Source organism: Macrosteles quadrilineatus, unplaced genomic scaffold (genome assembly GCF_028750875.1).
Source record: "Macrosteles quadrilineatus isolate MER2022 unplaced genomic scaffold, UCM_ALF_1.0 Scaffold_4__1_contigs__length_99947679, whole genome shotgun sequence".
NCBI lineage: Eukaryota > Metazoa > Arthropoda > Insecta > Hemiptera > Cicadellidae > Macrosteles > Macrosteles quadrilineatus.
Genome location: NW_026542597.1, coordinates 70161177 through 70187944, shown reverse-complemented (window position 1 = coordinate 70187944; position 26768 = coordinate 70161177). Strand labels below are relative to the sequence as shown.

Below are 26768 nucleotides of genomic sequence, written 5' to 3'. Positions count from 1 at the left end.
AATCTCTAAACAGCTTCTTGATCAGCTTTGTACGTGTTATAAAATTTACGGAAAGTAAATAAAAGAAACGTCTTATAACACTTAAAACATATATTTACGCTTATACTGTTACTCACAAGACGGTAAATATACAAAATACCCTCGCCACAGCAAACCTGCAGACTTAGCGAATTTCCATTTGCCTCATTGGATTTACACTGAAATGTCTCCTTAAATATATCACATTTATTCCCTATTTAAATAGAATTAGTTTAACGAGTACTTAGGTTTGCTGCAACAGGGAGGGTAAAAAGGTGTTTTTTGTTGTAAAATGTTAATAGTTTAGTAAAAAATTAATTTATTTTCCAAATTTGATCAAAATATGTTAATAAATAAGCAAACTACAACAGTTGACTTATTCTCCATAAGAATAACATGGGAATTTTAAAATTACATTTTTTTTTAATTTTCTCCGTAACACTTAGGCGCATAATACCGCTTCAATATACTAAATTATTTGTTTCTTTAAGCTCTACATAATGGTTTTGGAAAGTAATTGTGAAATGTTGTGTTTTTAGGGTCAAAAATTGGAAAAACCTATTTTTACCCCATAAAACTCCCCATAAACCCCCGTTCCCATAGTCGGATCATGCTGGTGTTCGCGAAATCATTCAAGTTTATCGCGCCTTACACCTTCAATCAAAATTTCATCAAAATCGGACAAAAATTACTCAAGTTATCGTGTTCACGGACACATATAAGTAAGTAAATCGGTCCCGGGCCTAGGTCTTACCATGCCACCTACGGTAATAGCTACTTCCCTATAGGGAAATTCGCTAAAACAATACATTTTCAGCAATTACATGGTACACGTCTTTGCGGTCGGTTTCCATAGGTTATTTTACCAAAAATCTTGTATATCTTTAAATCTCTGTCAAAAATCGTCAAAACGGAAAAAGAACAGCCGAGACAGAGGGTGACGAAATCTCGGTTAATCGGATCTTCTGGGGAGTGTTCACAGCTTCCACTGATTCGGCAAAACCGATCAGATCCGAAATTCTATATCCGCTCTCATTTTGTTCCTTTTAAACAATTATCGCGAAAAATCGAAATCCACTCAACAGTGAAAATTGCATTTACTTGCATCGCCTGTAAACTAAATCTGATTTACAGTGTCATTTGTTGTTAGCGATCCAGTTTGCGAGTTTTTCGAACACCTGAACCTTAAATAATTTAACATTGAACTACACTGATATTTTAATAATACTATTGTTTTTCAACTGCCCAAGCCTCACGTTTCAAAATCTTACCAACCTTCCGAAACACCGAACATAACTTACCAACTAAACAACAACAGCGAAAACATAAATAACCTAAATCAACACTCAGTTTTCCACGTCAACTTATTTCATCAAACAATCATGACAATAAAGATGTGTGACAGGTTGCTAATTTGTAACTTATCTTCTGTTTCCTAACATCATCGTACATTTATCAATAACCAATCAAGGCTAAAGAAGGTCTAATCTCTGAAAAAATTCTAGCAAAACTATATAATAGGGGCTAATGCCCCTACAAGCCACTAGTTTTATCTAAATGAGGAATTTTATATAGGTCTATACTTTATTTATTGAGACGGTTGCTTGTAGAATCTGCAAAATACTATATAATGAGTGATGATACTAAGTATGATTTCCCTAAGGAAACCATTCCTCTTAACTCCTGAGAAGTATTATAGTATGTATTGTTTTATTAGTCTGATAATATCTATAGTATACTTTATGTATCCTTATGTATGTATACTTTATGTGTGTACTTTATTTATGTTAATGATCATGCTTTTTTGCAAAGCTCGGTCATACATGTATACACTACCGGTATCTTCGTGTGCATAATGAATGTGGTTATTTCAACGACCATCGAAGCGTTATTATTTAATGCCGTGTTCACTGACCACTTACCCCGATCAACTAATGTGACCACTTCCGGTCATTGTGGTCAGCTGATGGGAGCTTCACTACCCATAATGCACCGGGACAGCAGTGACGTCATCGTCATTGACGCTAGTGCCACCTGGAATAATACCGAGATCGCAAACATAAGTGTAACGTAACTTACTGTAAACTGTACATCTTATACGTGTATCTTCACGTATATCATCATGTTGGATCATTTTCCCGTATCTTCATTAACCATCGTTGTACACAAATTAAAAGTGAAAAAAAAACTTTAACCGCAGCAAACTTGAGAGTCTCGTCTTATGGCTTGTTCGAAAAAAGGCTGTAATTGTCATAAACAGGTGACATCTACAACAATGTCACAACTTCATAAATATGTTTTAAAATTTGTGTTTATTTAATTATTTAAAATAATATAAATTTTTAAATCACAAAACCATAAAATACTTTACCTCATTTCTATGGGGAAGATGGAAAATTGTATCTCTAATATTTCGAAAGCCCAAACACGTTCTAAAAATAGGGGATTTTATTTATAAGAGAGCATTCAACAAATATTTTACGTTCCATAAGGCTGTTTTTAGAATATCTACTTTTTGGAATTTTAAGAATTGTGTTTTCAAATATAATACTTTCATTGGTTACCATTGACTTCGATATAATTGTGTTTTAAAACAATTTAACTAAAATATTTTAAAATCCAAAAATATAACATTCAGTTTATTTACGGCAAAAATAGCCTTCCAAATTTAGATATCCCAGGGCTGAAAGTTAGATATTTCCAGGCAATACACAAAGGAATAATATATGAAATATCTCTGGCAATGCCGCGTATCCACCGACGTTCTTTTATCACAAACAGGGGCTTAACAAATGGGCAGAATGATCATCGGACCCCAACCAATATCTACTGTCAATTTGACAAACCTTACATACCTTAATACCATTATTTATTCCCTTACCTTTTATATTTGACAATATTTTATGGCTAAATTGATTCTAAAAGGAATTTCCTAGACAAAACAAAAAACAGTAAACTATAAAACACTGTACGTTATTATTTTTTTTATTGTTTAACTTGTTGATCGGCATCGTAGCCTACGTGTTATTAAAGTACATGAAAGTACAAAAATACTTGTAATAATATATTTACACTTATACTGTTTACTCACAAGATGGTAAATGCATATAAAATATGGAAAGTGATGATCGATTTCGATTGGACACTCTATTAACCATCAGATCCAGTAGGCAAATGACATTCGTGTTTAGATTTTCTTATTTACAAAAAATGAACTTATTAAGGATTTGCAATATGTTTTTTACTCGAATTCGTCATGGTATAAATATTTGGGATTTTATCGTACAGATTGGTATAAACAGTTAATTTCAATAAACTGAAGTGCAGACGATAACGTAAAAAAATTACACCCATTAAGAAATTCAAAAAAATATTTTTCGCAGTCGGTAGGACTCGAACCTACGCTCCCAGAGGGAATCTGATTTCTAGTCAGACGCCTTAACCACTCGGCCACGACTGCTGGTGATTCTATTAGACAATAATAGATACATCGTGAATACAAGGGAAAGGGAAAATAAACATTTTATGTAAGGAGCCTATGAGGGGCCGGAATTTTTCGTCCAATTTCAATTAAATTTTTATACCTTCTCTCCCGGATTATTTGGTATAGAGAACACATTGTTAGGCCATCCATTTACAACACCGTTTAACATATAACGTCTTGGTTTTAGAAATATTACTAGGTTTGTACTAACGCTAACTTTAATTATCTTACCGATGGTTCATTTCGTTAGAACAAATATAATAGACTAGTGGATAAAAGGCCATTTAAAATATGTGCTAATATAGAGTAGTGTGAGTAGTTGATTTAAAGTTACTTCCGTCTAAAAAATGAAATACTAAAAAATAATTTTAACGTAGGATTCTTGAACTTCGTAGACGTTGTAATCGAGTGTTTTAGTCTATTGAGTCCCATTTAATTCCTCCTAATCCATTTGACCAGGAGGTTGACACAAAAGACAGAATAGGCTAATAGTAAAACTGTTCAAGTATATATTTTTCTTTATAATATCCAAATTTAGAGAAATACTCGATTTCGATTGGAAGGATCGACCGATGAATCATAATTTGCTCAAAATCAAAAGATTTATTTTACAAATTTACATATATCACGAGTATTTTCTGAATCGTTGATTCATCGTAAATATAAAATCACCATTAAAAAACAAACTGCAATAACTCAAGGGTGGTGTGAAAGGGTTGTATGTAAATGCCTTGTTTATGGGGTTTCTGAGCAGCGCTCCCATAAATTGTCACCAGACTAACTAGCATACGGGGTGACCGAGATAGATCTAACCCTTTTTCTGCTTCGGGACGTCATAATTCGGGATTATTGTTGGAAATTGAATTGACGACTGACTGTTGGACCCTTATTCAAGCACGGCTTAACACTGCATAGTGCATATTTTAGTGTAAAATTGAAATAGATACAAGTCTTATCGATTACTTATACAATATTTTAATAGGTGTTGCTAAGTTCGATTGCCGCACTTTTGGGGGTGTAGGTATTGTAATAGAATGTAAGTAATAGGATGATGATATTTTACCGTAAAATTAGTATTGTATATAAGTATAGTATATAAAATTAGTATACTCAAAATACCTCATCTAAATGTAACTTTAGTTCGAATTTAAATTAAGTATTGTTTTCTTTGATTTTTTAGTTTAAGTATTTAGCTTTATTGAGAAAAGGATTGTCAAACATCACAGAGAGCAGGTGTCTTTTTTATGTTGAGCTAGGCTGATTTAATGTTTATTTTTAGATTATTATAATTTATTCTACTGACCACACAACTTGTTAAAGTGGTCAGTTATATTTCCAATATTATAAATGTTCATACCTTGTTAATTTTTAATGGAAATAAAATCATTTATTCATTCATATTTATTCATTTTAAATATTGAATGAGGCCTAGTGGAGACAGACTGGTAATTCGTAGGCCTACTGTAGTTATAGAAGTCTCAACACTTTGGAACACATAAACATGATCAATGAGTAATGTCTTATTGTTTTCAAATAAAAAAATTGGTTGTTCTGCATAGAGGTGTATATTACTGATTTTAAGCTATTCCACCTTTAATCTCTGATTATTCATACACTTATAATATTTCTTTTAATCATTTACAACTATCTTTAAACTGACTCTGGTACCTACACTTTAAATTTTATTCTTCTTTTTACCATATCATTTGGGATTGACTAGTTATGCGATATTTGCCTTGCTTCATAGAAGTTATATATGAAGTTCATGTAGAATAGGGATTTTAATGAATACTATGGTTTAATTATTAATAAATTATAAATTATAAAGTCCTGCAGTGTGCTTCGTATGAGGTGATCCAAGTTTGTTCAAATTGAACATTACGTGCTTAATAGTCCTTTAGCCTACTTCTAAACATTACAATTGTATTACCAGCTATTCTTCATTTTTCATATACATTATAGTTTTTTACATTGGTCAATATAGTCAATAATTTTCTTATTTTTCTGTCTATTTCTGACGGGTTTCCCAGTTTTTGCAAAGTTAAACAATCTTCACAAGAACATAGCACAATTGGGTTTTTACATCACGTATTTTTTCTTGTGACTGGGATGTACGGGAGCCTATTTCCCATCAAAATTAACGTACATGTACTGTATAAAGGTTGCTTTGTGTAGGGCCTATATCGTTTTATAATAATTACTCCCTAAATATTTTAAATGCTTTTGAAAAGCCTTTAAATGTAATCATGATTCTCAAATAATACCTATACCGTATTTAAAAACTATAAACATATCTACAGAACTATTTGACCCTACACTCTTTCCATAGCAGCCTCCGCCCCCAATTCAATTTTTACAGTCTAAAAAACTTGTAAAGTGTGCATCAATAACAACAAACAACGGTCCATCAATACAAGTTGTAACGTGTCAGTCACGTGACTCGTGATGTACACGACACGTGTGCGAGATGGATGTTTCACTACACTACGACTGGTTCCGGACTGGAGTGAAGCGGGAGTGAAGTGGAGCGAACTGGATTGACACCATGTGATTGAGTGTCTCCGGCCGGCGGCGGAATCTGCTTATGTTGATGTGTTGAGCTTGAGCGCTGAACGTATGGGAAGATTGATTTGATGATGAGTTTGGGGCGAATTCTAATTGTTGAAAAAAATTGAATAGTCTTCACATTAAGGATGGTCTCCAAATATGTTGAGTGAATGGGAAGACTGTTTTGATTATATAAATTTGGGGTGGTTTATAATAATCCATAGAGAAAAAAATTATTGGTCAGAATCAAACAAGTCAGGCAATAGGGTGCAGCTATTCATAATCTGTTTGAAGTTTGAATTTAGTAAGAGACATGGATAAATACTCTAGTCGAACTTCGGTGAACTTATATTAGTAGATTTATCTATTTATCTAGACAATTTTAAATAAGAAAACTCTGGCTTTCAGTTTATTCTAGTAAGGAAAAATTGTATAACTAAGCTAAAATACAGATGATATGTGTTTAGGCGGTTAGCTCCTAATAACATAGTTTTATCATTAAACAAAATTAAACAAAACATATTGACAATTAAACAAAATATATTGAAAAGTCTTTGCAGAGAATTTAGATTCCATCCCAGAGCATTTAGACTATTTTTTTTCAAAAAAGATTAGTGATGTGATGTACTACCTTTTTTTTAATTACGTTCCATAATTATTTTTCTATTTAACATATTGATTTCATTTCTTAATATTGTACAATAACTAATCATGCTATTACTTGCCTGGATATCCACGCTAACTTATTTAAAGTGTAGCCTTACACCGTTCGATTTAAATCTTCCTTTACTCTAAACTATTTCCATCAAAGCGAAATGTTTATTAGTCGTAATACAACACCTATAAACAAATTTCGGCTTAACCTTCTTGAAGTTAGGGTCAAAATGCCATATCCATAAATCCGATGAATCCCAGTAATAATTCCGCATTATGACGCCCTGCAAGGGTTAGGTTGGGGCATTTGTCACCCTAAGCCAGCAAGAGGCATGGGCCGCACTGGCTCTTAATAGACTCTTTACACTTCGACGCACTCACACATCGTTTGCATATAACCCTTTAAACACTTGGGTATTTGCATTGTTTGTTTCACCAGTAAATTTTTGTTAATCTGATTTTACACTTTCTGAAACATTTGCGATGTTAAGGGTTTTAATTGAAATTGATTTAACCAGGGAAATATATCTTCTGTGGATTTGGAAAAATATAGTTGTATCAAACCTCAAACTAAATTATTATCCAGTTGGTTAAGTAAGTGTTATTCTAATAGGTTTGTAATAGAAGAAAATTTTCTCTTACATCCAATCGTACTAAAGGTTGACTGACTTTAAGTTTCCTCCTGTAAAGAACACACATTTTTTTCAAATAAACCTTTTTTGGGGTTTTGTCAATTTAGTAATAATTTTTTTCCTAAAATCTTAGTAAAAATGATTTTCATTGATATATTTGGCGACATGAAAACAAGTTGTTTTTTGCTGTTGTTGGTAGTTTTCACTAAATCGAAATCTTACCTTCGTCAACCAGCTTCTGTATTGTAACAATAATGTTACGGCCGTTTCAGCATCACTGTGCCATCATCAGACTGATTAGCCATAAGCGTCGTTATAACAAAAAAAACATAAATAACACAAACAACACACACATAGTCACTATGGATTTTAAAAAAAATGTGTAGTGTCCAGTTTGTGTACTAATCTTGATATGTTCTAGGCCTATTACTTAACTGAAGATGGGTTTAAATTATAGATTCTAAAACTTTATTAAACGTTTTAGTCAATCATGATGGAAGATCTTCACAACAATCCTGTATTCAACATAAAAAAACCACTAACTATTAACTTCAAACAAAGGGTTTTTTCTACACATTTGAAATTTTAAATTTTTTTGTGTAGAATTGTCAGTATACACTTGTTGTATGTTATAATGATATTATTGCATATTTTTGTAAAAAATTGATGTTGTGGAAATGTCCTACGTTTTATGTTGTATGATGAGAAAACACATTCTCTATTTTATTTATTTCAACCCTCCCTTACGTAGAAACTACTTCTTCCATCATCGCCAAACTGAATCTCCGCGGCCGCGGCTTCCGATTCTACTGAATCATAAGATGAATGGTCTCCATATTTTACTTTTGATTCTGGAATATATGTATATGCATGTAGTAAATCCTGCAGAACCCTGTAAAATGTATCTTCACGTTTAGCCATAAAATATTGAAACAAATAGACCAATGTTTCGTTTACCTTCATTTAATATTTTATGCCTCCAGTTCTGAAATGCATTATCTCAATGACAACGATCTTTGAAAGGAGGTATTGCTTAGGTATTTATTTAAAAAATCTAAAAATATTTTCTCGTAAGCAAAAGGTGATAGGTTGATAGTGTTCGCCTTTTATGGTGAAGGATACTTAACACCTTAGATCCATTTGGAACCTAGAATTACCTGAAAGCACATTTTATTACAGAATTTATTAGTATAATCTCAAATAGATTGATGGTAAAAAGATCAGAGTCTGGACCGTTCCCTTACAATAGTGAAAAACATACAAAAATAACAATTTAAATCAATTAACTTGCATGGTTCTTTACCGATCCTCACAAAACTACACCACTCTAACCAAGATAAAAAACACCCCTAAATAAAGAAGAGCCCATATAAAAGCTTCGTTCGTTAAAAGATAAACCAATACTCCTCAAGAAAAAACCACATCAGTAGAAATCCCTTCGTATCCAATCAAGAAGGCCCACATCGTTGTCGCCAAGCCCGATTACTTTTGTGTTTTCTTTACAGCATCGCCTCGGAACTTGTTTACCTTGGTCTATTGGAAAAAATCTGGAGATTTTGAGGTTTCCCATTTACTCTTAGACGATCAAGCTAGAAGTTATACAAGAGAAACAATTATCTCGTTTATATTTTGCACTCCGTCGTATGGTATATTACCATTGTAACGAAACTCTAGTTTTAATTGAATTTCTTCCTAATATTCTTGATTATAGCTTCTTTACAATTAATTTTGAAAGATATGTTTTATGATTGGAAATAATATACTTCAAATTCTTCACCATCATTCTTTAATTTAAATTGCTTTTTGTACCAACAATCATGTGCCCTAAAAATAATCAAATTTTAATAGTTTTAAAATATAATAAAAGTTTGGGGAGACGGACAGCGTCCCAGATCTTTGTTTGGATTAATCCCCTGATTTATGGCCTGAGGGTAGTGGTCACCAGTAGAGAGGTGGGGAATCGAGAATTCTGAATCCCATCGGAGGCGTTAACTTTTTGTCAAAGATTTCGCTTAGAATGCGATTACTTCTTACCTGTACACCTTTTGTTATAATTTATAACTTTATGACCAAAACTACTTTCGATTATTAACCATTATTCGATTTTTTATTATCAGCAAGTTTGGTTGGTTTGGTGAGGTTATGATAGTTTAATTTTATAATTTAAAAAATTATAAAATTAAATTTTAAGCATTTGTAAATTTATTTTATGAAGAGAACTATTTTTTTATTATTAAACCTTCATTCGATTTTTCATTATCAGCAAGTTTGGTTAGTTTGGTTAGGTTATGACAGTTAAATTAAATTTAAATCTAACCTACAAACGATACGTTTTGACAGCGACGTGATAGAACTAACAATTATTTGCCGCGAACAGTTCGGCTATGTTCGGTATGATGCGGAAGCGTTCGACACCAACCTAAAACTGACAGGTCAACCGACCGTGATTAAGAGGATTACAGCCTCGGTCATGTGCCTACACCCAAAAGTTTGAGCACTGTTCTTTTGACACACCTACTAGATGAACTAAAATTTAAATAAAATAAGTTAACACGCCAGTTTTCCTGGGTGTAATCTCACTATAAAATGCATTAAAAAATGTAGCTTTACAAAACAACTTCACTGTACAACACATTTTGACTAAAAGAGGGATCTAACATGCAAACCTTGTCTTTTATACTGATCTGACTGCTTAACCTGATTGGTGGAATTGGACCAATCAGATTACCCTTTAGTTCATCTTTACAAGATACATGAAACAGCACTAACATGTCTGAGTTACTTCCTGCATAATACTTTTCTTGTTTTAAACGTTTTAAGAAAATCTTTCAACATAATTATTAATAAAAATGTACAATTTGTTTGTTTTTATACTGAAAAAAAGAATATTTTTTACAATTTAAAAATGTGTACACCATCTATACAAATTTGATTATTTTACATTGTTTTGCGATTGTATAATATTTCAATATTCGTTAATACATTTAAAAAATGATTCAACGGTTCTTTTTTAGAATAATAGTATTATAATTTCAGTTAAAACTCACTTTAAAAGTTTGTTAAAAGCCTATATTTCCACCACTTAATCTTACAAACCTAATAAACCAACAAGTAAACTATAATCCACAACAATCCCATATCTTCCCAAACTTCCCGGGCAATTACATGTGTAAACAAAGGGATGTAATAAATCGCACAGAGTATGAAATAATTTTACATAACAGCGCCCGCACTTAGGGTGCTAACTGTGCCACTGTATATCACTGGCTGACAACACATAATACAGTTGTTCGCACACCACCGAGCACATGTATGGGGCATTTGCATATGGAGTCTGTAAATCAAACTGGCTTATCTCAGAGTTTGGGCCGTTTCCATAAACTTCTCGTATAATAGAGTCAAATAATTGTGTGAGAAGGTGGGTATATATTTTACTAAGACCTAACATATTACAGTTTATTTTTTGTCAAAGAAAAAAATTCGTATAACGAATTTACGATAGGTATGAATATAGAATATTGTCTAACCTTACTCAAAGTTTGTCTTGCCCATGTATTTTTACACCCGTTACTCATTATATGTATAATTTTTTGATTATAGTGAATTAAAAATATTCTTTTGTTTCCATTTAACAATTAAGGTTAACTTGACCAATAAGTCCCTGAAATAAATTAGGGTTTTAAGAAAAGATAGTTTTCACCACACTATGATGTTTTTAGTTTTGTACATACGTTATTTGGTGACTAAAATTTACGTTTTGCTGGCCATGCCAGCTGTCATCGTCATAAATGTAATTTTTTTCAGTTTTATTGTTGTACTTTCTTTTTTTATTTTACTGCAGTATTTTTTATCAAAGCTCTGTTTTTTTTACGCTATCCGGTTGGCGTACTGAACTTTTGTATTGTAAGTTAATTTCTCACCAGAATCTAAATCAGAGGTGAGATCGTGAAATATTTTGAAACTCTTAATATAAGAAAATGTCCATTGACATATCATAGATTTTTATTTTAAATCAAACCAGTGTATACCTAAAACATAATTTAACAGATCTATTTGTGTATCTAATGTCTGAGAAAAGGCCGAAACTTAATGTTTTTAGTTATTTTTTTCCACATAACTCACTAAATCTTTTGACATTATTTGTTCATAATAGGCCTGTTATTTTATTCTTTTGGAGGTAAGCTGTATTATACGACATGAGGTGTTTGTCTAAGTCTGTTTGTCTAAGTTTGCCTCATTATATTAAATGGAAATAGCAAAGGGTTTCCAGAATAAATTCATCGTTTGTTTTCAAAACACGTTATCAAAAAGCCATATATCGAACGGCGCCACAGCAAAATAGCTGCTCGCATGTGTGGAATTAGCTGTACTCATCGATGTAGGGGCAGCCTGCCTCATATATAACGGAACAGCCATTCTACAGTGTGTGGAATAAATATACAAATCCTACGTTATGTGACATTTATTTTTGAATACTTACATTATTTGTATTCATATATTCATGCGTGTTTAAAGAACTATTTTTTAGAAAGAAAATTATGAGTTTTAAATACTTATTGCTAAACATGCTAAATACAATTTAATTATTTTTCTTTTAAAAATGCCATGGCACGATCACTTTTTCAAATACATTAACTATAAGATTACGTGTTATTTGTCACTTAGTGCTCTGTGGCCAAAATCCAACAATCAGAATAATACTTCTGTCATAATCTTCAATTTTCTAAAACTAGGCTTATTCTTGTTTTATTAATTTCTTTTGTGTACAAATATTTATTTATTCGCATCCCAAGCTACAGAAATTTCTAAAAATACAATAATACATTCCTACTCATTTGAAAATATACGTTCGTCAATGGAAACAGTTAACAAGTATGGAATTATCTACATGTTAAAGTTGTTATTTATCATGATTGTACACCATAGACACATTAAAATGTCTTATACATTTTTTTTACTAATAAGGGAGCAGTTTACGGAGCACCATGTCTTCATGAGAATAAAACGTATTTATCTTAAAAGAACATTTGGCGTTAAACTTAAAATTGTTACACACTTTTCTTTAAAATAATAATAGTAAAAAAAAAATATTAAACATATTTGTTAAAATACTGTTTTTTAATTATTTCTCTCCACATGTTGAAATGAAATATCAAACATAATACCTAATCTACATTATTCAATATAAAAATATAAACTTTAAATTTAATTACTGTATACAAATAGTTTAAAATCAACTTAATTTGGATAACGAAGTCAATAGTCGACTTACTAACAAAAAACTTATAAGTTTTAACTTATAAAGGATAGTAAGAAATCTTCAGTTTTTCTGCAGGCAAGTTAATCTTCGTAATGCAATTTCCATCAATATTTGTTAGCCCTAAATAGCAACTAAAAACAAAATGTTTTCGCAGTCGGTAGGACTCGAACCTACGCTCCCAGAGGGAATCTGATTTCTAGTCAGACGCCTTAACCACTCGGCCACGACTGCTGCTGAGAGTAACTGGTAACTTTCACATGTTAACGAATATTTTTGTCTATGGTTGGATATAGGTGTTCTCACAAATAAAGATCTACCTTTAAGCTAGGAAAGCTAAATGCTAAATTATATTTAATACATTTTATTTGTAGTCTAATATCTATTTTTTTTCTTTTGGTGAATTTGCTAAAACAACTTACAGTATGAACTAACATAATATTAACATTATGTTAAACGACTTACAACATAAAAACTTAATAAAAATAATTATTAAAAAGCTAGTGCTTCAGTATTTGAAATCGCCTTACAATTTATATCATTGTATAATGTTGCCAGTGAAAACGGCACTGTGCAATCAACTTTCGCACGAGTCCCCATGTGTTATTTGCATACAGACTGGTGTTTTCAATGCGTCTGCATAACAGGGCTTCAGGCCAAAAGGGAAATATAAAATCACAAGTTTTTTACATGTTATTTCGTAAATAAGATGTAAATTGTCTTCCTTTCGAGTCAGAAATGAACACCAGCTTTATACAATAATGGAAATAGGGAGAGACATTGTAGACCAAAGAGTTCTTATACCAATAGATTTAAAAGCATGGTATTTTCAAATATACTTAATTATAACACGATTAAGAACAAGAATGTTATTACCTTTGTGTATGTTATTTGGTAAAATAATAAATAAACAATACAGAACTGCTTCAAACAAGGATAAACAAGTTCCAGGTTTTATGTTACTATATTTTTAGATAAATTCTTAGAATTTTCAGTCATCTTTTTAAGTCCAAAGTATTAAATATCCTGAAGTCATACGCCTATATTACAAAAAAAATTCTTTGGCGATGGTCTTAATTTACTGACGGCAAGGTGTCTTATGATAATACATGTCTGTAAAACACAATTTTGTGTAAAACATTAATATGGTCCCAAAACAACCTAGAAAATTCCCAAAAGTGACATATTTCAATAATAAAACCCCCTACTGATGTAACTATTTATCCCCCACTATGTTATTCTTATGGGAGTACAGTAACATTGACAGTTTCTGACACTTGAATAGGGATTAGAACCATTTAAAAACATGCTAGAGACTTGACTCTTAGTCTTAGTCCCAAAAGACCCAGGAAAATCCCTTTACATTTTCAAGTTTTAGCCCCAACAAATTTATTTCGAACATACAATTTAAGAGAAACACATTTTTTCTTAAAACGGCTATGTCTTAAAATCTGTAAGAGTTATTAACGATTTGAAAGAATGTTCACAGTCAGAAATTAAATTTTATAGAAAATCCTCTTAGGCGTTTCTAAAAATTACTCCCCTTTCCCCCTAAACGCTATACTTCTTATATTTTAAAACTTCTTGTGTTTTCAACGTGTTTTTAATTATTTAAATTACTTTTCGGGCATACTTTAAGGTGTGCTATGGACTTTAAATTTGGCACGCTTCTTGGGGTTGGCCTTTCAACCCCTCCTAAATGTCTAATTACCTCCCCCCATGTTGTTCTTATAGCGAATACCAAAAGTGGCTAACTGTACTTCGGTATGCTAATCTGAACTGTTTAGAAACGTGCTATAAACTTGAAATTTTCCAAGGATGTAGTAAGTAATTAATTAAATAAGGCACTACCACCGAAGGAGGCCTGGGGCGGAGCCCCAGCAGGCCAAAGGCGAGTTTTATTGCCTATACGAGCTATCGTGAATATAATCCAGAAGCCCAAATCATCCAAACAACCAGACGCAACGGAGATATGCACTCTCAATCTACGCTAACAACCTACGTGTGCTCTTCACACCCAAACAACCAACCAATCACAGATAAACCAGCAAATGAAACGACATGTAACGGTGAAAACCACTTCAATGATTGCTTGATGATCAGTCAGATATATCTAGCATCTACGCATCAACGCATATTGTAGCAGTTGTAAGATCTGGTCACCGATAACGCTAACGACTAATGAGTGATCAGCTGATCAACCACCTGTTCTGACCAATGGAAGATTTGGAGTGGATTTGATTGTGATTTGTGCTGATGTATATTATTTTGTTGTTGATAAGTGGTGGGATTTTCCATCTTGTGAGTAGGGTATTGTGATAAAGATAAGGATAATGGAAAATTTTGTTGTTATAAGTAGTACATAGTGTTTTGGAAGGGGTGGTAAATTTGGAGTCCCGCAAGGAGGTGTTTTGGGATCCTCAACATTACCGTTTGATGATTTACAAACAATTTATTTTTGTGGTTGTTTTTCTTTGACGAAAGTTATTTTGCATTCAATTTGTGCTGGTAAATTGTATACACTCCTATAATTGTGAAAAAGTACAACCTTGACCAAAGTTGAGATTAACAAATTATGATCAAAAGGATATTAACAGATAACTTGTATTTGAAAAAATTCACAAATATTACCTGTGTTTATAACCCAATAATAGTTTTCAAAATTGATGAAAAGATTAGCGTACGGTACTTTATTGTAGGTTATATAGTTTTGTAGAATCATTACATATTTAGTCGAACATTTGCTTCTTGAAAAAAAATAAATAGGGATTTATACGCATTTTATGCATTGTAACTTATTGTTATATCCAATCTACATTAATGAAAACTAACCGGGTTACAGGATTTCATAAACTTCCAATAAACCAAAACAAATCGAAAAACGTGGTGACATCTTTTTCACCCAAAATTTTATATATTTGAACTCATCAATTTTGTTATTGATGTTACCCGTTCCAAAACCGAATCTTCCACTGCGTCACTTCACTGTCATTCAATTCGTAAATTAACCGTTCAATCAGAAGCTGCGCAAGACAAACACCGATGCATAATTGTTGGAGACAGTTCGCCTTTGACACCGCCAGGGGCGCTGTCGCTTCCCATCTTCTAAACAAACATGTCCTTCAGGATATCTCCGTTGATTAAACTTGAAAAGCCACTAATTGAGTCCTGCGCTATCAGACTGAAGGGCCCTCACCGTCTTATGTTAATGTGTTTGTTCAATTAATACATCTCGAGTGGCGTATTGTTTCAGCGGATCTGCTACAGCTGACTTGTCAATCAGCTGTTCCCAGCCATTGTTGCCAACTGTTTACACAACACAACGACCCCTCGCGGATAATTTATCACAAACACTTGTCAATATTTTTGGCGGGATTCAGCGTGTTTATTTGGCATTCCGCTTTGCTCTGGACGATTTGTCATTAGGTATTTTCACAGTTGCGGATTTACACTTGTCCGAGGGGAATCATCTGTCAACGGTGACGCGGCTTAAATAACTCCCTTCTGGTCAGTGTGGCTTGAAGGGGTTCATTGTTGAACTGTTGTGTTTTGTTTTTGAGTTGTGTTTAGATTTTGGGAAATAAAAATAATTTATAAATAGATTTCCTTATTTTTACTGAAGTTAGGTTTGCAAATGACCCGCCATGGTAGTAAAAATATTATTTATAATTAAAACTATTGGCATGACTTTATAAAAGAGTTTGAGGAAAATAAAACACACAATTAGAATTTTTTTACCCCAATTAACACGTAAAGATTGTTAATAAATTGATTCCCTCTATTGAAACTCATCCGTAGATTATTAACCGTTGGTTTAAGGAAATAATTACAATTTCTATCAACTCTTTGTGGCTATGATTTTTTTTTTCAAACGTATCCAAGTGATGGTTTAACATTTATTTTTTTACTGATGTACTGTAATAGAACTGGTGTGCACATTACAATAACTTCAGAGAAAGGGTTTTTTATGTATATTTAATAGGATAAAATTACTCTATGAGGGAATATATAGGCCTATTGTCATAATTTTTAAAAAGATTTTACAGATTCAACTGATAGTTGATTTTTTAACTAACAATAACAAAAATGGTAACCATCCCGCAGTGTTGGGAAGTAGCGCGCTACAAGTAGCGACGCTACAGTAGCGCGCTACTTTTTTTGTAGCGTTAGCTGTAGCGTCGCTACTTTTAAGATTTTGTAGCTTTAGCTGTAGCTAGCTACATTTTTAAAGTAGTTGTAGCGGAATTTTAGCTACTTTTTTCGCTACATTAACATGGTTTGAGATAGTGCTTTTTACCATAACCTCAACCTTACGTGAAACAACATCTTTCAAACTGAGATTTTCAAAACAATTAAGCCTACTTTCTTGGCTTCATACAGCTGGTTGCAGCCGTTTCATTCCCTATTACAACGTTGTGTAGACATGGAGGCCATTAAATGAGTGTTATCCACATTTTTAGCTCTCAATTCCTTAATTTACTACTCTATGATTACTGTCAGATAAAATAAAATCGCTAGATGCAGACGACGTTTAAACGTTGCCGGTACCAGTGACAAGACAAGCTATTGAATGCTTGCAAGTGATTGACAGGGAAATTAGTAATCAATTTATAGTTTCTTTGTTATATCAATAGTGTTTTAACTAGGGTTTTAATGGAAACCAACTCTAAACCTTAAAATAATGAGAAAGCTGGTCTATCAACCTTTGCTTCAGCTGTTGATTGTGGTTCATCGTCACAAGCCCTTCCTTGGTTAGATTACAAAGATTTTTCAAAGGTTTACTAAATTAACAAAGAGGAAATTACCTGATGATTTAAGATATGCCTAGACTACATGATAATTGTAACGAAAAAATCTCCACATAACATGAAACTTACATTAAAAAACTAGCATAGTTTGCTCCTGCTAACAGCTCTTGTATTGGACTATTCCTAGGCTATGCTATGGTTTAAGACGAATACCAAGTTCAATTATTAGGAATATATCTGTTTAGTCCTTGCAAGAACAAAGCTACTATAGCCAACTTGTTACATAGCCAAGTAGGCCTACATGTTATTTTTACTTTACAAATTTCAACATGTTTAAATTAAAAGCCAATTTCAGGATAAGTTGCTGAATACTGTTTTCTGTACCAATTAGGTTGAAGCACAATTTGCCCTATGCATAATGAAAATAAAGGACGATTTCTTGACATTGAAAAGTGTTATTCATAGTAACTTATCACTATGGTTAAAAGTTATAGCAATGTCGTTTTTAACATTAAAAGTAAAGAAAGGCAATAAACTCCAATTTCTATAGGCTAGGCTCTGTAACACAAAAAAGTATTTTTAAATAATCGTTTTACAGTTTAAGTGGTCTTAATTGTTGATATAAGACATCTATAAATGAATCTATATAAAAGAAATAAAATGAGCTTTTAAAATATAGGCCTAGTTTGGTTGTATGTCCTTTGAACTTAATGAAATTTACATATAAGATGCTTAAAAATAATGCAATATTTAAAAATAAGTACTAAATATGATGGGACACCCAACTATTTGATGCTGTTGTAATGTTAGGTTTATAATGTCAACAAATTAAATAAAATCTAGGAATAATTTGTTTTCCAAGTAATGTTAGATACAATACTGACATTTCTTGTTTAAATGTTTGTTCAATAAAAATGTTGTTGCAATTAATTTTACATTTACTTAATGTGCGTGGAATAAAAAGTAACGTCTTTGGGAAAGTAGCTAAAATTGTAGCTGTAGCTACATTTCATTGTAGCTGTAGTTGTAGCTAGCTACTTTTTCGGAACTGTAGCTGTAGCTGTAGCTAAGCTACTTTTTTGGAAATGTAGCAGTAGTTGTAGCTAGCTACATTTTAAAAGTAGCTTCCCCAACACTGCCATCCCGTCCTCTTAAACTTAATCAATCTTTTAAACAGACTGTTATAACACTTTAAATTGGAATAATGCATGCATACAGTTGGACATTATTTTATGTTCTACCAGACTATATTTTAGGCATACCACTAATGAGCACCATATATTTTTACCTCAATCACATCAATCAAAAGAAAAATTGGTGCCAGCTATTGCCGAATATATATACAGTAAAACGAAGAAATAAAATACAATTTTCTAAGCCTGCCATGCTAAACCAATGCCAATCCTTTTACGTTACCACTTAGTTTTGGAGTTTGTTTTTATCCCTAAATTAATTGAAGTTGTTTAATTCGCTTGCACAACATTAATTGCATGAAATTATTCTGTTAAGTGAATTGCTAGAACACATGGACACAGTCCTCCAGAACATAGTCATAGCCCAATATAGCAAGGCCTAGCTGCAAACGAAGGACCAGCAATGACCATCGTCAGGACAAATAGGCCAAGGTAAAGATCCAAGGCCTTCATGAGCCAAACTACAAGACTAGTCAACTGGTCACAAATAAACAAGATGGAACGATTGGGACGATTTGTTTGTGGTCAGGGGTGCATATACCTGTGACCATCCTGTGACCATGTAGTAAAAATAGGTATCGTGTACGAGTACTTCCTGTAGTGAATTGAGGTAGGCTAGTAGATATTGCGGTGGTTGAAAGTGATTTTGACCTGGGGCAACTGATTTTTTACAAGGGAAATGCTGATAGTTTTTTTTAGTATGTGGAAAGAATTGCAATCAAAATATATTTTTTATCATTGAACCACATTAAAAATCCGATATTATAACACCTTAAGGATACAAAAAAATCACCTTAAGAAGATGTATTACAGTGATGTATGTCATCAAGTTATTTAAAGAGATATCTCATTGAGCAAACAATAACAACTTTCTTACACTCAAAAAGGTAATTCGTTTGTGGTAAAACCACAAATAATACAAAAAATATTAAAATAAAAAAAAAATTTAAATTTTTAAAGTTTATCTTCAAAAGATTTCTTAAACGAGAAAGTAATTACAGTATTTGGATTATAAGTTGGATTTTTTTTTTCATTTATAGTTTTATCTGATGTACAAAAATTATTTCTAAGTATTTAAAATTGTAAGCTAAATAAACGATGGTTTGACAGTACGTTGTCACAACGTACTGTCAGAACATATCACTGCAACGTAAAACGTACAAGTTACGTTGTCTAGTAAGCTTCATTTTCCAATATTCATCAACAGAAAAATCATACCAATTGAAAAATGATTCACTGACAAACAATTATAATTGTTGAAACCTGTGTTTTAAAAACAAGTTTAAAATCAATAGCAAAATTCCATAAAAGCATTTTAATTACTGTAATTTCCAAACTAAAAAAGGATTAGGCTTTTAATAAGATTATATTATCCTATTTGTTTTGTTGTTATAGCTTATCTAATGATAGACAGATTTCCTTAGTTTTTGCTAGCATTGTTTTCCTTATGTGACTTAAATTGCGGAAATGACGTCATCAATAATAATGATGATAACTAGATTTTCTGAACAATTACTTCAACAATTAATTCTTCTTTGTTTATAGTTTGATCCAAAATTGTGTTGAAAGAATAATCAGTAATTTGGTCAACAAAAATTAATAAAGGCTTATTATTAGGCCTACTACATGACAAATATCATATTGCTCAAAATTAATTGTTTATCTTGATATATTTTAATTCTATTGCAGTAAATCTGAAAAAAATTGTGTTAATATTTTTGAGAACTTAAAAAAAATTGCTGTTAATGCTGTAAATGCTGTTAGTTTTTTATACTTTTGTTGTATATTTTTAAAGAAAATTCAAGTTTTAAAGGCGTATATATCTCATGGATTAATATTTCGTCAATAGTACCGAAAGTGGATTTTGCAGCGCACCCAACTTTCATGTGTGAGGTAAAGCCGAGGACGGGAATAACATGCATCGAGTGCCAGAAAATCACTTTCGGTACGAGTTGAACTATGATTTCCATAAATTAGTTAATAACTTCCAAAAATACACACGTACACAATAACAGATTGTGACGGTGCAATTTCGTCCTGGGACAAAATTGTACTGTCGGCCTCGGATAGCTAATCTAATTGAGTTAGTACAGGGTTAGTAGTAATAATAATAGTTAAGTTTTAAAACATGGGCTCAGATATGGTCGTTAAAGCATCAGCTTTCAGTAAATGACACATTCATCACTGCCCGGGTTAGGCCTTAATTTAAACAAATTAGTAATTAGGTGTTAATTCCGGGAGTGAAACACTGGTCGTAATTAACTAAAATCTTAACTTCGAAAATAAAATAAAACCTCTACTTAATGGATATACCGTGTTTCACTTTTGGAATTAAAACCAATTATACTTACAATTAACCGATTCGATTGTCGCGGGTCCACCGAGCTATTTCGCCCTGGCCTAACACCTACTATTCGACGACACCAGAGTTATTTCACCACTGGCTAATTACCGGGCTATTCCGCCCTCGACCTACGGTTTCGCGATGTATATGCGCGGATCCGAGAGCTATTCCGCCCTCGGCCTAACACCTAGTATTCGACGCTACCAGGGTTATTTCACCACTGGCTTATTTACCGGGCTATTCCGCCCTCGACCTATCGTCTCGTTATATCCGCGGGCCCGAGAGCTATTCCGCCCTCAGCCTAACCCTAGTATTCGACGCTTCCAGGGTTATTCCACCACTGGTTATTACCGGGCTATTCCGCCCTCGCCCTACCAGGGAGATATTGCTAGCTCTTCGCCCAGCAATCAAGTCCGACTGGCCCGTGTCCTGCGCCGCTTTTATAGGGGCCGCGACGCTAGCGCAGTGCGTGGCCGCTCGGAGAACTAATGACCCCGCGCGGGCCATTTGAAATCGCATAGACGCTCGTTTTCTGATCTCGTAATATTTTAACCGTTACACCCCCTCTTTAGTTCAGGGTGAGAAAAAAAACGCACGAAAAAAAAATTCTCTCACTTCAGAGAAATCAACAATGGGTGCCATCGTTTCCCGTAACAGAAAGGAAAACTCTCGTATAAAATAAAACAATATTCTTGTGATGTTAAAGACGCTTTTTCAACATCAAATAGGTAGAACGACTATTAATCGTCATGCCGTCCTAGAAAAGGCCTAAGACTCTTAACTCGAAATACTTGTTTCTATTTCCATTCGGGGGGTTTACTTTGTACCGACCTGTGACAATAACAGGACCCTTCATATTTCGGCGCTAATCGACTCGCAATAGCTTCGGTTTTCGACGAGAGCACGTGAGTTCGCTTTAGAACGGACCGAACAACATTGTACCGCACATCCCTCCTCCGTAGGTTAGCCTGTCTATTTAAGGCAGTTCGGAGGTTCTTTTGGGCGTCATCGTACAATTTCGTACAATGCCGTATCCGTTTGGCATGTTTTGCCTCACGCTCTGGCTCTAATAATTCCGAAGTATATTTTCCGTATGAGGACGGATATTTCCTTACTTTTGCAAACGAAGTATGATACCCACGATCTGGGTTCGTTTGCTCGATAACCTTTGAGGATTGTAGCGATGGCTTGAAATGCGCGACTACGGGACAAATTGTGGCTCGTACATCTTCAGCTAGAGGTTGCTTAACGGGATTTTGCAACAAAGCATCGGCAACTCTATCGTTCTCTTTAAGATTCGTGACCTCAAATTCGTCATCTTGTTTCAAATGACAAGTTTTAACGTTGTACGTGATCAAGCCTAGTTTATGTAGCGTATCTACTCCCAAAACAGCATCGCTAGTCAGCGAAGGTAGATGGACTGCATTTAAAACGTTTTTCCTATCGTCAATCGTAGCCTCAAACTCGAAAAGCTCAGTTTGTTTTGCTCTAGTACCGTCCGCAAATCGAGTCTCAATAGAAACTGGCTTAGGCCTAATTTCACAACTTACCAAGTGTTTCGCCACTTTGGAACTAATCAGGCTCACAGCTGCCCCAGAATCCAAAAGAGCCAAACAGTTTTTCCCATAAATAGAAATCGCAACGTACGGCCGATTGTCCGTGGGATCTTTGACTGACCCAAAACCCATCGGAAATATTTTAATACGCTCCAACCAATCGTTCCAACTAGAGGGTTTTTTGTGTAACCTGGGAATGAGCTCCTACCACCAGAGTCCGAGTTTCGTTTCCCAGATTGCACCTACAATTGACTGTTTTAATACCCACAGTTTTACAGTTAAAACATTTTAAAACTTTTGGTCGTCGGCAATCTCGGTATAAATGCCCTATTTTATCGCAATTCCAGCATATGATCTGTCGTCGTGCAGTTTGTTTCACCTGCTTACATTCTCCTATACTCGCGATATTTGCGGTATGCGCGGCATTCGGCCTACGTGTATTGTAGTTATCGCTATTTTGATTAACCATGCGGTTATTCCACCGCTGGTTAAAATCGTATTTTCGATGAGAAGCTTTATTCTGTAATTGATGTAATGATTTATTTACATCGTCCCGCATTCCCTCATTCTCGCGTTCGTGTGTATTTATTTCTGATACATTAACGACAGATTGTGCAAAATGATTTTCCACTTGCTTTCGTGGCTGATAAGCTGTTTCCGGTACCAGTGCCATCGACGGCGGTGGTGGCGGACGATATAACGCTTTGTCGCGCATATAACTTTCAACATGCGTCGCCTGTGTAATCATGTCCTCAAGAGAGAATATTTCTCCTCTCCTCATCGTTAACTTATAGTCCGGTCGCATATTAGTAAAAATAATGTCGAGTTTCTGTTGTAACGAAAGCCCGCCTTTCCTTCTCATTAACGTCGTTATCGCAACTACAAAGTCCCTAAAAGGCTCCTTTTCGCCCTGTGTTCGCCGCCTTATCTCTTCATCAAGGTTTCGCTGATAACCCTGTGGCAGAAATTGTAGCGCGAAACTATCTCTAAACGTCGCGAATGTTGGCCAGAAATCTTTCCCATTTCTGTACCACAAAAGTGCAGTACCGGTAAGCAATTCGGGAAGTGCTTTAAGTATCTCGTCATCGTTAATCCCGTATGCTTCGATTAACTCGTCAAGTCGTTCGAGGAATGATATGGGATCTTTATGTCCGTCAAACTTCACATTCCATTTTCTAACAATACTACAAACTGATGGCGTAGTATTATATTCGTCCGGCAAATGTCGCATTTTGCTAACAGTAGGCATATTTGACGTAACTGTTTGCGTACTCATAATAGGCAACGAGCTGTAAGTTAATCCGCCCGTGCCTCGCATTGGCTGTGTTGGCTCGTTGGTATTGTAAGTATTCGATCGTCGTGTTAAATTTGAAATTGATTGGCACAATTCCTCGAACGTTAGATTTTCTGGCATTCCTAAAATTGCTTTAATTTTATTAACCTCGCTCGTGGTCACTTGACCTGGTATTTTACTAGGCACATCAATCGAGCTAGGCCTAACATACAACTGATTTCCCGCTACAGAAATCGCCTCTCCTTCCGAATCATAAGTTGGAGTTTGCTGGTTTCCTCGGGGAATTCCCTCTTTCCAAAACTTCGAGAATCGGCGTCTTAATTCGTCCATTGTTCCCGACGAATCTAACCCATACCTATCCATCTCTAGCTTAAGCTCGTCTTTATTTAACGATCTTATCCAACTTGTCCTAGGATCTTCTTCCGGGGGAGTTTTCGAACTTAATTCTACAGCTTGTGTCGTTATCGGCAAAGCTAACATTGCGTCTGTCGCAGTAGTAGTTTCAATCGGTTTGGTCGGTTTCGATATCGTCCCAGTACTCGTAGTAGTAGTAATCGTTGAAGTACTAGTCGTTTCGATCGATTTGGTCGTTTTCGATATTGCACCCGTACTTGTAGCACTACTCACGGTGCTCGACGTAGTCCTGAGAGTTTTTTCCGCAATAGTTTTACTCGGAGTAACTACGTAGTATACGGGCCAGAGAAGATAAGACCAAATGTTTAAGAACAATTGTAAAACTCGCATTTTCGATTTTTACCGTTCTTACTCACTGAAAAACAAATCGTTCGGGCGCCAGCCAAAAATGGCAAAAATTAACGATCGATAACTATATAATTACCAAGTCCCTGTTCGCAGCGCCATTTGTGACGGTGCAATTTCGTCCTGGGACAAAATTGTACTGTCGGCCTCGGATAGCTAATCTAATTGAGTTAGTACAGGGTTAGTAGTAATAATAATAGTTAAGTTTTAAAACATGGGCTCAGATATGGTCGTTAAAGCATCAGCTTTCAGTAAATGACACATTCATCACTGCCCGGGTTAGGCCTTAATTTAAACAAATTAGTAATTAGGTGTTAATTCCGGGAGTGAAACACTGGTCGTAATTAACTAAAATCTTAACTTCGAAAATAAAATAAAACCTCTACTTAATGGATATACCGTGTTTCACTTTTGGAATTAAAACCAATTATACTTACAATTAACCGATTCGATTGTCGCGGGTCCACCGAGCTATTTCGCCCTGGCCTAACACCTACTATTCGACGACACCAGAGTTATTTCACCACTGGCTAATTACCGGGCTATTCCGCCCTCGACCTACGGTTTCGCGATGTATATGCGCGGATCCGAGAGCTATTCCGCCCTCGGCCTAACACCTAGTATTCGACGCTACCAGGGTTATTTCACCACTGGCTTATTTACCGGGCTATTCCGCCCTCGACCTATCGTCTCGTTATATCCGCGGGCCCGAGAGCTATTCCGCCCTCAGCCTAACCCTAGTATTCGACGCTTCCAGGGTTATTCCACCACTGGTTATTACCGGGCTATTCCGCCCTCGCCCTACCAGGGAGATATTGCTAGCTCTTCGCCCAGCAATCAAGTCCGACTGGCCCGTGTCCTGCGCCGCTTTTATAGGGGCCGCGACGCTAGCGCAGTGCGTGGCCGCTCGGAGAACTAATGACCCCGCGCGGGCCATTTGAAATCGCATAGACGCTCGTTTTCTGATCTCGTAATATTTTAACCGTTACAAGATCTCAGTAATATTAAAACTGTTATATTTTTCAATAAACATTTTTAAATATCAAAATAAAAGAGAATTATTGTCCATTGCAATCCTACCTAACAAATTATAAGTTCTACGTTATACGTGCTATTTTATGTTGGTAACACTCATTCTTTGTAAGTTGATTGTAAGTTTTTTTTTTATTTTTATATCGAAACAACCACATCTTCTTATCATTGAATATCTACTTCACAACGTAGATGGTTTGCTGAATATAGATTTCTCAGTTATGTATATTTTATATTAATAAATAGTTTGTCACTTAGTTTATTTGGTTTAACATATCTACTTTTTACCAGTCAAGTGAAAGAATTTTAGTTATTTTTAAAGCTTTTTTATCAAAATCATCATAAATGTTAGACTTGGAACAATTTCAAACACGCACTACGCTAAAAAAAAACACAGCAAAACAAGCCATTCTGTATACATAGTTTCTGTATTCATTTCGACTGTGCAACAATTAAAACAGCTGATTTAAAACAATGACAAGACAGCGCATGTAGTGAATACATGAAGAATTAATCGAGAGTGAAGGAACGTAAAAGTAGATTGAGGGAAAATCAGCTGATCGTTTTTACCTACTCTAAATTATATCTTGGCAAACAACTACTTTCTTTTATATCAGCTGTTGTCGAAACAGCTATTTTCAGTACGAAGTGAAGAAAAAGTTATTTCAAGTGAAAAAATACTGTATGTGTACATTGTTTGTGTCTTGTTTGGTTTTATTACGCCAGATTTCTATCAAATATACAGTGTAAACACATCAACATATTACAACACAGTAACCTCTAGCACCCAGAATTGATTACTACGATTGCGATGTCATCGTAAGCTTTCTCTACTTGGCTACTTGACCTTTCTCAACCCCAAGCTTAAGCCTTATCACCTGTTTGACTTAAGCAGCTGTTGAAATGTAGCTTGGGAAGAAAATTAATCTTCTTTTAAAATTACCATTGTACCACATTGCTACGAGATTTCGCCAAATAAAACTAGTTTGAAATGTCAGTGAATGAGTTAAGTGGGTAAAATGTATCACATTAAAAAAACAAACTTATCGTATTTATATTTAGAATGGCAGAGATTTTTTAGTAAGACTGAGTTCGTTACTGTAAAGGTTAATACAGTAGCATGTTTAATTTTTATGAGAAAAAATTAATCCAGGCTACTTAGGTTTTAAAAGGGTATTTTACATCGAAGACACTTAGTTGGTGGAATTTGAAGAGAAGAAGAAAAACCACCATTATTTTTTTAATCCACA

General features: G+C 34.3%; 2 non-coding genes across 2 annotated transcripts; both read right to left on the bottom strand.

The window, feature by feature from the left end:
• Positions 1-3396: 3396 nt before the first annotated feature.
• Positions 3397-3478, bottom strand: Trnas-aga (transfer RNA serine (anticodon AGA)). Its single transcript has one exon. It is a non-coding gene; the product is annotated as a tRNA-Ser (tRNA).
• A 9266-nt stretch (positions 3479-12744) lies between these two features.
• Positions 12745-12826, bottom strand: Trnas-aga (transfer RNA serine (anticodon AGA)). The gene has a single exon. It is a non-coding gene; the product is annotated as a tRNA-Ser (tRNA).
• Between the last annotated feature and the right edge of the window lie 13942 nt (positions 12827-26768).